The sequence below is a fragment of the Bos javanicus genome, chromosome 6 (genome assembly GCF_032452875.1).
Source record: "Bos javanicus breed banteng chromosome 6, ARS-OSU_banteng_1.0, whole genome shotgun sequence".
NCBI lineage: Eukaryota > Metazoa > Chordata > Mammalia > Artiodactyla > Bovidae > Bos > Bos javanicus.
This window is the reverse complement of record NC_083873.1, coordinates 3060882-3072804: the sequence shown is the minus strand read 5'-3', so window position 1 is coordinate 3072804 and position 11923 is coordinate 3060882.

The window sequence follows — 11923 nt, the reverse complement described above, 5'->3', positions numbered from 1 at the left end:
AATTTCTGAGATCTTACATTAATATATCAGGTCTTCTTAAGTTCTAGGATGTCGCTCTGTACATCTGGCAGATGACAAAGAGAAGATGAGCCTATTACTGGACTATGTATCAACAGAACTGGCTACATAATTTGTGGGACCCAGTGCAAATTGAAAGTGCAGGCTCCATTGCTCAAAAAGTGTAACGATTTCACAACAATGACACCAAAGCAGTAAGCCAAGCACACAGTCCTGTGCACAGGTCACAAGCCTTTGAGGAGGCTGGCCTTTGTACCAGATCTGATAAGAATGAATTGATGGCCTCTCCAGATGCAGAAGGTGTCAACTCAAAAAAGATGCACAATTTAAATTTAAACGTTGAGAATTATGTTTTATTCGGAGGACAAAACTGAGGACTTAGTCTGGAATGTGGCTTCTCAGACAGCTCTGAGAGACTGCTCTGAAGAAGGACGGAGGACCCAGTATATACAGGAGTTTTTGCAGCAAAGGCCAAGGAGTCAGAACTTCAAAAGATTACTGTTAATTAAAGAAAACCAGATATGCCAAGTTAAGGAATTTAGCACTTTTCTATGTATGTGAAGATGTGAAGTCTGGGCTCACTGATATCATCCCTTTGATAGGCACCTAGGCTGTCTAGTGCCAGCAGCCTGTTCGTTTCCATCTGGAAACCTCTCAGGGAGCACAGCTGGGAATGGCTGCAGTGGCTGAGGGCTTGGTGGTAGGCAACCCATTAGTCTCCACCCTGAGCTCCCTCGAGGTTCACCACGAGGGCAGCTGTAGTGGCTTGAAGCCTGCAACATCCTTTGTTTACTGATATGGCAGGCAGTGGTTTTTTTCATTGACAAAGTGTGTAACATAATAAACTCACTGTCAAAGGTGAACTGGAGTCCCTGAGAGATGGCACCACTTTGAAGGTTCTGAGTTGGTCTCTGCTATGAGCGGGGCAGGGCATCAGCAGAGGCAAGAGCTACATCAGCCCTGGGGAGGAAGACTATGCTACTGGGTCCACAGTCTCCATTGTAGCTTCATGGACACTAGGTTCATGATCTCATCGAGCACCAGGGGGCCAATGAGGCAGGCTGATGACAAGCTGGTTGGTGACTTCTTCTTCAGCAACAGATACTCTCTGATGGGCATTGATATGAAACTCACAGTTCCACCCACTTTGTAGGTCCAGCCACAGGCCTGCTCCCACAGATGCTCTTGTCTTTGACTTCCATTAGAGCTCATTTGTTACATAATAAATGTTTGTTTTTTAATCCAACAAGTTTGGAGGTAATTTGTTATGTAGCAATAGATAATTGATACAAGGAGTAAAGAGATTTCCTTATTAATATTGTAATACAGAAGAACAAATCTGACTCCGGATCAGACCTGTTTCTTTTACTTTAATCTTTGTATTCTATTGCTTCTGCTACAAGTTAAACACTAAAGAGATGTTGCTTACAGCTCAAAGTACACATAATGGCCCATCTCTGGGAAACCTGCCTCCCATGCTTGAGTGTTAAGCCAAAAATACCTTTGCTCAGCTCGTAGGAAACATCCTGACCAGGCCCACCTGTGAACGACTTCAGGAAAGAAGAAATTAACATGTCCTCTCCAGAGTCTGGCTGGAACCAGGAAATAGTTCCAATTTGTCAACATTTTTTTACTTTATTTTACCACCGTAACTCCCCCTGTACTGTTTGTTCTATAAAAGAAACGAGCACCCAAACCCAAGCAAGACAGTTTCTTGGAACACTAGTCTGCCAACTTCTTTGTCTGCTGGCTTTCCAAATAGAATCACTATTCCTTGCCTCAGCACCTGATGTGTCACATGGTGAATCGTATGAGCTTGGACTCAGTAACAAAATTGTCCCCCCTTACCTCTCCTATGACCCAACGTAGACCAGGCATGTCTATTGGAACAGTGACTGGCAGCAGAAAAAACAACAACAAAAAAACCCCTGCCCCCATAGAGGAAGATATAAATTATATAATTAGGCAAAGTGTTTCTTTTCTACATTTTGATTGAGATGTAATTGACAATTGTATTAGTTCAGGTTTACAACATAATGATAATACAATATAATGAAAATGATCACCACAACAAATCTAACAAACACCCATCACTATACATAATTACATTTTTTTCTTGTGATGAGAACTTTTAAGATCTACTGCCTTAGCAACTTTTAACCAGACCACCTGACCTGCCTCTTGAGAAACCTATATGCAGGTCAGGAAGGAACATAGAACTGGACATGGAACAACAGACTGGTTCCAAATAGGAAAAGGAGTACATCAAGGCTGTATATTGTCACCTTGCTTATTTAACTTATATGCAGAGTACGTCATGAGAAACGCTGGGCTGGAAGAAACACAAGCTGGAATCAAGATTGCCGGGAGAAATATCAATAACTTCAGATATGCAGATGACACCACCCTTATGGCAGAAAGTGAAGAGGAACTCAAAAGCCTCTTGATGAAAGTGAAAGAGGAGAATGAAAAAGTTGGCTTAAAGCTCAACATTCAGAAAACGAAGATCATGGCATCTGGCCCCATCAGTTCATGGCAAATAGATGGTGAAACAGTGGAAACAGTGTCAGACTTTATTTTGGGGGGCTCCAAAATCACTGCAGATGGTGACTGCAGCCATGAAATTAAAAAACGCTTACTCCTTGGAAGGAAAATTATGACCAACCTAGATAGCATATTCAAAAGCAGAGACATTACTTTGACAACAAAGGTCTGTCTAGTCAAGGCTATGGTTTTTCCAGTAGTCATGTATGGATGTAAGAGTTGGACTGTGAAGAAAGCTGAGCACTGAAGAATTGATGGTTTTGAACTGTGGTATTGGAGAAGACTCTTGAGAGTTCCCTGGACTGCAAGGAGTTCCAACTAGTCCATTCTAAAGGAGATCAGCCCTGGGTGTTCTTTTGAAGGAATGATGCTAAAGCTGAAACTCCAATACTTTGGCCACCTCATGCAAAGGGTTGACTCATTGGAAAAGACTGTGATTCTGGGAGGGATTAGGGGCAAGAGGAGAAGGGGACGACAGAGGATGAGGTGGCTGGATGGCATCACCGACAAGATGGACATGAGTTTGAGTGAACTCCGGGAGTTGGTGATGGACCGGGAGGCCTGGTGTGCTGCAGTTCATGGGGTCGCAAAGAGTCAGACATGACTGGGCGACTGAATTGAACTGAACTGAACTGAACTGATAGTATTATTGAGTATAGTCATTATATTTTATATTACATTCTGCGGACTTATTTTATAGTAGAATTTTGTGTCTTTTGACCCCTTCACCTATTCTGCCCATCCTTCCTCAAAATAAGTTTATCTTGTTTGCTATATTCATTGTTCCCATGACTGAATATGATTCCCTATTTTTTTTTAGTGCTTGGAGTATCCTTGACTGAATAAACCCAGGTTAAGTAAACTAAATTACTTTAGTAAGAACAATCTATGGAGCGATTATCCATACTCTGATACAAGACAGAAAGAAATGCAGGAAACAATGCGTGTTCTAACACACCACCCGGCTTTAACACAGCTAACCAATGTTAGAGGACAGAATCAATTTTGAATCTATGAAGAGACAGGAGGAAATCACCGCTGTTTTTAATCACATCTCTGAGAGTCTGGAGAGTCTTTGTCACTTTTTTTCAGATTTTGCTTGAGTAAGAAGAGAGATTTCTTTAAATTTTTTTCAGCTTCTTGTGCCTATAGATGCTCCAACTAAACCTTTGAAAGACCATCACCATAGAAAATAACAAAGACGCCTCAATGTTGCTCTTGAAAAACAAGGGGGATTGTGTATGCTTGTGATTTACTAAAGGAGACTCTGAAAGGATAAGAGCCTCAGCAGAGCAACCTAGAGAACTAACTGCTCTCTAGTGGGAAAGGATGCTTCTTGTAGTAAATTAGAACCTTCCCTGAAGGATTATTCAGGGAAAACATGGCATACACAAGCATTTTATATATTTTGTATATATATATATATATATATATATATATATAAACTTTATATAGAAAGAACTAAACAAAAAATTTTATTCAAAGAATTAATATTAAACTTCAGAAATATCACTTAGAAAAGAAAAAAATATTGAATAGAACATTCAGAAAACACCTGTGCTACTGACATCAGAGAATGGACAACCATGAAATGGAGCAAGAGATTTTGTAAATACAGATGTGTAATGCTTACAAAGTTGCATTTGAAGAGTGCTTTGTAACTAAAGGATTTCCCCATTTTTCTCTAACTGTATTCTTATAAAAAAGACTGTGAGGTAGGTAAAACTGGTAGAATTTTATTACAGATGAGAAAAAAATGAGATCCTCTGAGGCTAAGCAACCTGCCTAAGAATAAATAAGATTCCTGGAGTTAGTCTTTTATTATTCTTTCAGCATTATTTATTATGACACTAAATTCTATTTTAGGGCAGCATGAAATTATGTCATTTATGATTTTCTTTTCACAAGTGAAATTCAGAAAGAGAATAATTTTGAAGAAGTGGCTATCATAAAACTTTCTTTAGGAAACTTTAGGTTATTGTGCAAACTTTGCATTACTTCAGGAAGTCAGAAGTGGATTTTCAGAGACATTTTAGAACAAAATTATTGCTTCCAAACGGTTTCTCTTCTGTGTCCTGGGTATCTTCTCCACTCTAGCAATTAAAAAAAGAGGCCCCAAATATGATAGAAAAAAAGATATTTTTAAAATAAAAACAGAAAACAAAATACCTGATATTCAACACTCATACCTTTCAAAACTTCTCAGAAGAGTATGGCCAAATTATATAGCCACATTTCCAAATAACATTTTACAAAATATTAGTCCCTTTTCTTCTTACTAGAATCTTCTTCTTCTTCTTAGTAATAGACTCTGTAATAGACTCTGCTGTAGTTATAAATCTGCTTTATAATAGAATATATCTTTAGATATAAATTAAATACAGGTGTTTTAATTCATAGTATAATTTAGTTACCTTTAAGGCTATGCATGTTTCAGGAGAAAAAAATAGATTTTGTTGCCAAAATCTTGGCTCTCTGTGTACCAATGCCAAATAGAAATACAGAGACAGAGTTTTGAAGAAAAGAGAAAAAGTAGCTTTATTTCCTTGTCAAGCAAAGAGGGAACATAGCAGACTACCACCTCAAGAACTGTGTACCCCTGGAGGGGGAGTAAAGAGATTTATAGTCAGGATTCATAGTCTGGGATAGGCAATAAGTCTCAAAGTAGTGAAGGGCTTGTAGTCTTCTTTTTTTTGCAAAATTTCAAAATGGCCACAGCTAGCATCAGGCAACTTGGTAACTGGGATTGGTCTTTTCCAAACTTATTGTGCTGTGACCTTCTTTATTAAATGAAAAATACTGCAAGAGAGTGTTACGACGGAGTGTGGGGAATGGAGATGATGTCAGATGTAGAATAGAATTCATATGGAGTCAAGAGAGTAAATAGCTTTGTGAGGACAAGTCTAGCTACATGTTTGGTAGCAGCAACAGTTAAAGAATAACCAGGACTTCTTAAGTCTTACTGGCCTGTTTGGTTTGCACCTAAGGCTGTTGACCCATTTCTGTTTTTGCTGCAAAAGTTTCAGAGTCAGAAAAAAAATTCAAATCTTGGCATTGCTTCTGTAAAGATAGCAGTGAACCCCTTTCAACTTTTCTTTAGAAAAGCTTTCTTCAAATCATTATCTAAAATCTACTCCAAAATAATAATTTGAAGTTCTTAAGTTTTTATTGAAGTGTATTTTCCTTATGTTTATATGCTTTAATTTGACTATCCTCGATACTGCCCTAGTATTTACTCAGTATCTTTTCCTTTTACAATTTAATTTTTAAAGCAACATTGTTTCTTAATCATCCTACTTCAAATGGATAAGTATCCCACTCAACCAAGAAATTGGTTTACAAGACTTAATCCTATGATTACAAACTTGTATGCAAGAAATGTCCCAGGAATCTATTTCTAGTTAATAAAATAAGTCTATGAACCAATCTGTCCCACATTAGCAGACAATTCAGTCCCAATTCTGAATGCCATCTCTGCCCTCTCAACTCCACAGGATGGAGCAAAGGGCCTGGCCTAATTTTTGAAATTTGAAGCAAAAACTAGAGATATACAAAACTCAAACACTGCATTATTAGCATTCCTCAACCCTAATTTTTCATTTAATAACTGACCCTGTTTATTTGTTTTACTATGCCACAGTCAGAGGCACACTCAGTTTACCTTCAAGTTATATAAAAAAAAGAAAAGAAAAAAAATACATTATTGTATTGTAAACAACACACTAAAATATATGGTCAATAAAATTATTGAAAAATAGTAAAAAGTGCTAGTACTAAGTTTAATGCTTTTGGTAGATAAGGGCATCTTGTCCACTATCATTTTGTCATCCTGGAATGTACAGACATCCATTGGTCCTTATCTATGGGCAGAGATAAAGCCATACTAGTTTTCCTCATGCTTTGTTTCTTCCATTGTCGCCTGGCACACAATCATTCTCTCTCCCTCATACACATGCTCTAAGAAATGGATCTGAGTGAGTCCCTTAGTCACTAATACGGAGTACCACTTTAGTGCAGAAGCATGACAGGTCACCTGGTAGACCGTCGATGCCTTCTGTGCTCTCCTTGTAAATGACCAACTTTAATCAGGTTTGGAGGTTAAGGCCACTCAAGCTTGCTCCACAAAGAACACTGCAACTTAATATGTCAGAAATCCCCTGTGACTGCTTTAGTCAAAATGGGTCAAAAAATCTACAAATCACCTTTAGGCTTCAAAGTCTTTCGATACAAAAACACATCACAGAAGTTGAAGAAGCATATTTGAAGATGTTCTGTATTCTCAGAATGAGCGGCCAAATAGAATCTACTTAAATGGAAAAGGCAAAAAATAGTAGAAAATAAAATGGACTCATTTTCCAGCTTTCCAGGGCCTTGTTGTTGTTCATTGTTCAGTTGCCCAGTCATGTCCAACTCTTTGTGACCCCATGGACTGCAGCCTGCCCTTGTGAAATTTTATGTAGACCTGCTTTCCATAAGAAGCTGTGACCTTCAATATTTGCAGTTTTATGTTCTCACTTTTAAAAGTTATGCCTCTTAGATCCTATTGCTAAGACATTCAAACTTCTACCAACTAAATCAAAAGTCAAACTATAGTACAGTATTAATGGATAATCGTGGGTTAATATTCCCATGTTTGTATTTTTGAAGAATTCAACGACTTAACCCCAATAATAGGAACATTAAACACTGTGATGGAGTTAAGAAGCATATTTTATGCACGGGAGACTATTCTAGTCAAATAATATCACTTAAGTTGATAGCATTATTACCTTGTGGGTTGTATGGTGATGTTAATAATAATGGTCTCACTTCTGGGGTCAATGGAATACACAGCTCCAAAAGCACCACAATTACTGTATAAATCCAATACTGACAGTACGAAAATTTCAAAATCCTCATATATTATGTTTCCCAACTTTGTTTTACAGTGCTGATAGGAAATAAAATATGATAAAGCACAAAGCACAGTCTCTGGCACATACAATAAATCAATACATATTTGAAGACTTGGAATCTGAAAAATATGAAACTGAAAGTAATGAAGTTAATCAACAAAGCTCACAAAGCTAGATAATGAAAAATCTGAAAGAAGAATCCATATCTCTAAAACATTTGTTGCACGATTCTTTCTGCTTCATCATGTTGCATTTATTTAGCCCAAAGCTATTACTTCCTCCCTGACTGCCCCAGATATTACAGGATAGTCCTGATTTGTTTACTAATACTCTTAATTTTTTGAATATTAAATGACTTCCACATTGAGAAAAATGATTGCTTTCAAGAATTATAATTCATTATATAGCTTTTATATTTTATCTTTAACCTAGTAAAATGAAGCTTTCAAAAAGTTTCAAGAAAAAATAAACAAATCAGAAATAAGCACTTAAACTTCTTAATAAAGAAAACATCAAGTGATATCCTATGAATTTTCTCTTGCTGCAAATAAATTTTGCATAAATGTAAGCTCAAAGGTTTTACATTAACCTGATATTTAAGATCAGTTCAAGCAATAGATCAAATATCTTTTTATCTATATGTCATGGTGTATAAGCAAAGTTAAAGAAAATGGGAAGAGGAAAAATAAGAGATAATGGAAAGAAAGAAAAGAAGTAATTTCTCTCAAGATAATTTTAAAATATTTTAAACTAAATGAAAATTAAAGCACTGCTTATAAAAATTTGCTGGGTGCAGCCAAAATTTTACTTGGAATTTCATAACAGTAAATGCATATGTCAGAAAATAAGAAAGTTATTAAAAAAAAAAAAAAACAACACTGAGTTTTCACTTTAGGAAGCTAGAGTAATAAGGAAAATTTACCCCTGAATGAGCAGAAGAGAATTTTAAAATAGAACAGAAATCAATGAAATTAAAAACAGGAATGTGTTAATCACTGAATCACATCCTACTCTTTGTAACCTCATAGACTGTAGCCCGCTAGGCTCCTCTGTCTATGGAATTCTCCAGGCAAGAATACTGGAGTGGATAGCCATTCCCTTCTCCAGAGGATCTTCCTGACCCAGGGATAGAAGCCCAGTCTCCTGTATTGCAAATGGATTCCTTATCATCTGAGCCATCAGGGAAGCATCCCCTCCCCAAAAGGCAATAGTTAAGATTTTTAAAAATCAAAAGCTAATTATCTGAAAAGATCAATAAATTTGATGGAACTCTAGCCAGATTAAGATTAAAAGAAAAAGAAAAGATACAAATTACCAGTATCAGAAATAAAAAAGTATCACCACAGATTCTATGAACATTAAAAGGAAAATAAAACACTATGAACACCTCTATTAACACAAATTTGCTAACTTAGATAACTTGAATCTCTTCTTTAGAGGGCACAAAGTACCAAAGCTCACACAAGGAGAATGAGCTCTATAGTTATTCAAAATATTGAAGAATTAGTTTTTAAGTCCTCCAAAAAATAAACAACAGCTCCAGATGTTTTTCACTGGTGATTTCTACCAGACACTTAAGACATGATACACATTCTTACAGTTTCTTCCAGAAAACAGAATGAAAGAATATCTCACAACTGCTTGTAAGAGGACAGCATTGTCTAATATTAAAATCACATAAAGGCATTCCACAAAAAGAAAACTACAGACCAATATCACTCATGAACATAGGCATAAAAGTATTTAATAAAATTTGTTAAGTTTCTGGTTAGTGTGAACCCCAAGTAGATCCTCCTGATACTTTGTAGGATGGTTGGCTTCCTTTTTGTCGAATATATTAGCTCTGTTGATCTGCTAACTTACCTCAATGGCAGGAAGCAGCAGCTAGACCAGATGTGTGGATTTGCTTTGTGACAAATGGCCTCAGCTTCTGCAGGATACCCTTGTCGTCAAAGACAAGGCAATGGGAAGGTAGGCAAGTTTCAGCCTATCCTTGTGGGTTTAAACTCACACCTGTTCTTGATCTCTCCCTCCTGACTTCCTGTGCAGTGAACTTCAAATTTGAGCTCAGTCATGCTGAGACAGTCCTGCAGGAACTATTTAACTACTTCCTGCTAGTTAAATGATGCAAGTCAGTTATGTTGTAGCTATACATTATACATATAAAATATCCTATTGGTTCTATTTCTCTAAAAGACTCCCTTTGAACCATGAAGTGATCCAGCATGGCGAGATAAAAGGGTGACTTGGAAGAAATGGCATTTGTTAGGAATCAGAGATTGGTGAGATTCAGATGATGAATGGACTGGTGTGCTGTGCTACAGACTTCTTCTGATAGAAAATAGGAAGTCACTGAATATGAAAGTGATGTTTATATAAGTAAGGCCCATTGTCTATTTTGTTATTATTACACTATAGGAAATTGTCAATATATCTTCACTAAGTTTGGGGGTGGGTGGGTACAGTGAGGATGGCTTATGAAAATGTATATTTTAACCCATCCTTAAAATTATGAGATGAAAAGCACTTTGGAGGGCTTCCCAATTAGAATGGTTTAAAACTTAGTTATGACATGAGCCTCATTGTAGTCTAATAGGAGGAGATATGGCATATCTATCAGGATGATTTGAAAATTTGCTTCAAATATAAGCCCTAAATTGAAAATCATAAAGACATAGTACTTCAGCAGTAGTCCAGGCTTTGATCTTTCAACACCTTGTCCTTGAAGTCAGGTTCAAGGTAGGACGTTAAAAATAAGATCATCAAATACCATGACTCAGATGAAGAAGGGAAGTATGGATATGCTCCTATCAGGAAACGTTCAGAAGTAAGGGGCATATACATAAAGAAGAATTTGTTGTTGCTGTTAAGTCACTAAGTCAAATCTGACACTTTTGTGGCCCTGTGAGCTATAGTCTGTGAGGATCCTCTTTCCATGAGATTCCCCAGGCAAGAATACTAGAGTGGGTTGCCATTTCCTTCTCTAGGGAATCTTCCTGACCCAGGGATCAAACCCAAGTCTCCTGCATTGTAGGTAGACGCTTTATCACTGAGCCACCAGGGAAGCCCAAAGATGCATTAGCTGAGACCAGAATAAGGCATGGAAAGAAAACACTGAAATCATTTTTTTAATTTATATTTAAAAAAGAACAACCAGCACCAACCAATAGAGTGATTCTGTCCCACCCATTGTGTATTGACTTGAACCAAAGCATAATCACCTAAATGTCATTATGCTAACATTCTTTGTCAATAATACCCTTGCAAGGCTTCAAATGGCACACTAACAGTAGAAGCAGGAAATTGAAAATCTCAGGTTGGTATTACAAATGATCACTTAACTACTCTAAATGAATTGTGTGTGTGTGTGTGTGTGTGAAACAGAGTGTGGAGTACCCAGCATAAGACAGATACCAAATGAATGAAAACCAGTGAGGAAAATTAAAATAGATTTCAGCAAAATAAAACAAATTCTCTAATAATGATATATTAACTTATAGAGGAACTTCCTGCTTTCACTCAGGATTTCCTCCAAAGTGAAAATGGTCACATGAAAACTGAATGATGGGACTTCCCTGATGCTCTGGTGGTTAAGAATCTGCCTTGCAATGTAGGGGATGTGGGTTCAAATCCTGGTAGGGGAGCTAAGATCTCATACATTGTGGAGGAACTGAGCATGTGTGCTGCAACTGCCAAAGTCTGCACGGTCTGGACCCTGCACAGCACAACTCGAGAGTCTGCTTACCACAAGGAAAGATCCCACGGGCTGCAATGAAGACATAATGCAGCCATTAAATAAATAAATAAGGTGAATGACTTCTTGGTGGTGATACTTCAAAAGAGAGTCATGTGTCCACTCTGAGACTGTGATTCTCTCAGCCCTTGATTCTTGATGTGCAGGGTTTAAATCAAGAGTGCCAAAACTTTAGGTAAATCAAATATGTTCCTCATTCAGTAATTAAGATTATGGGCCAAATATATATAGATCAATAAAGACAATTATCTTGGTATATTTATTTAACAAAATATAGTTATCCAGGTAATTACCAAATTTAAAACCATTTCTACGTGAAGTATATAATACCACAGATGAAAAGATCAAAATTAACTTCATAGTAAAACTAGAAAATATAAACAAATATCCAAATACAAGCAAAATGCAAGTCTTACAAGGTACAAAGAAGATATGCATTTAGTTGGAAAAGATAATATTTTTGGAGCAGCTAAAATTTGAGCTGTATCTTGAGGATACATAGTGTACCTTCCAATGGATCTGATGGTAAAGCATGTAGGAGGAGAGACCAGTAAAAGCAAAGGAAGGAGAGAAATATTTAATTTTACAAAACATCAGGTAAAATTTAGAAATAAGGCTGGAATGTTACTGATACACAGACAAGAAAGCTAGTCTAATTCTGGGCAAATAGTTTTGACTTTGCTTCATAGGTAGTGGATTTTTCATTCAGGAC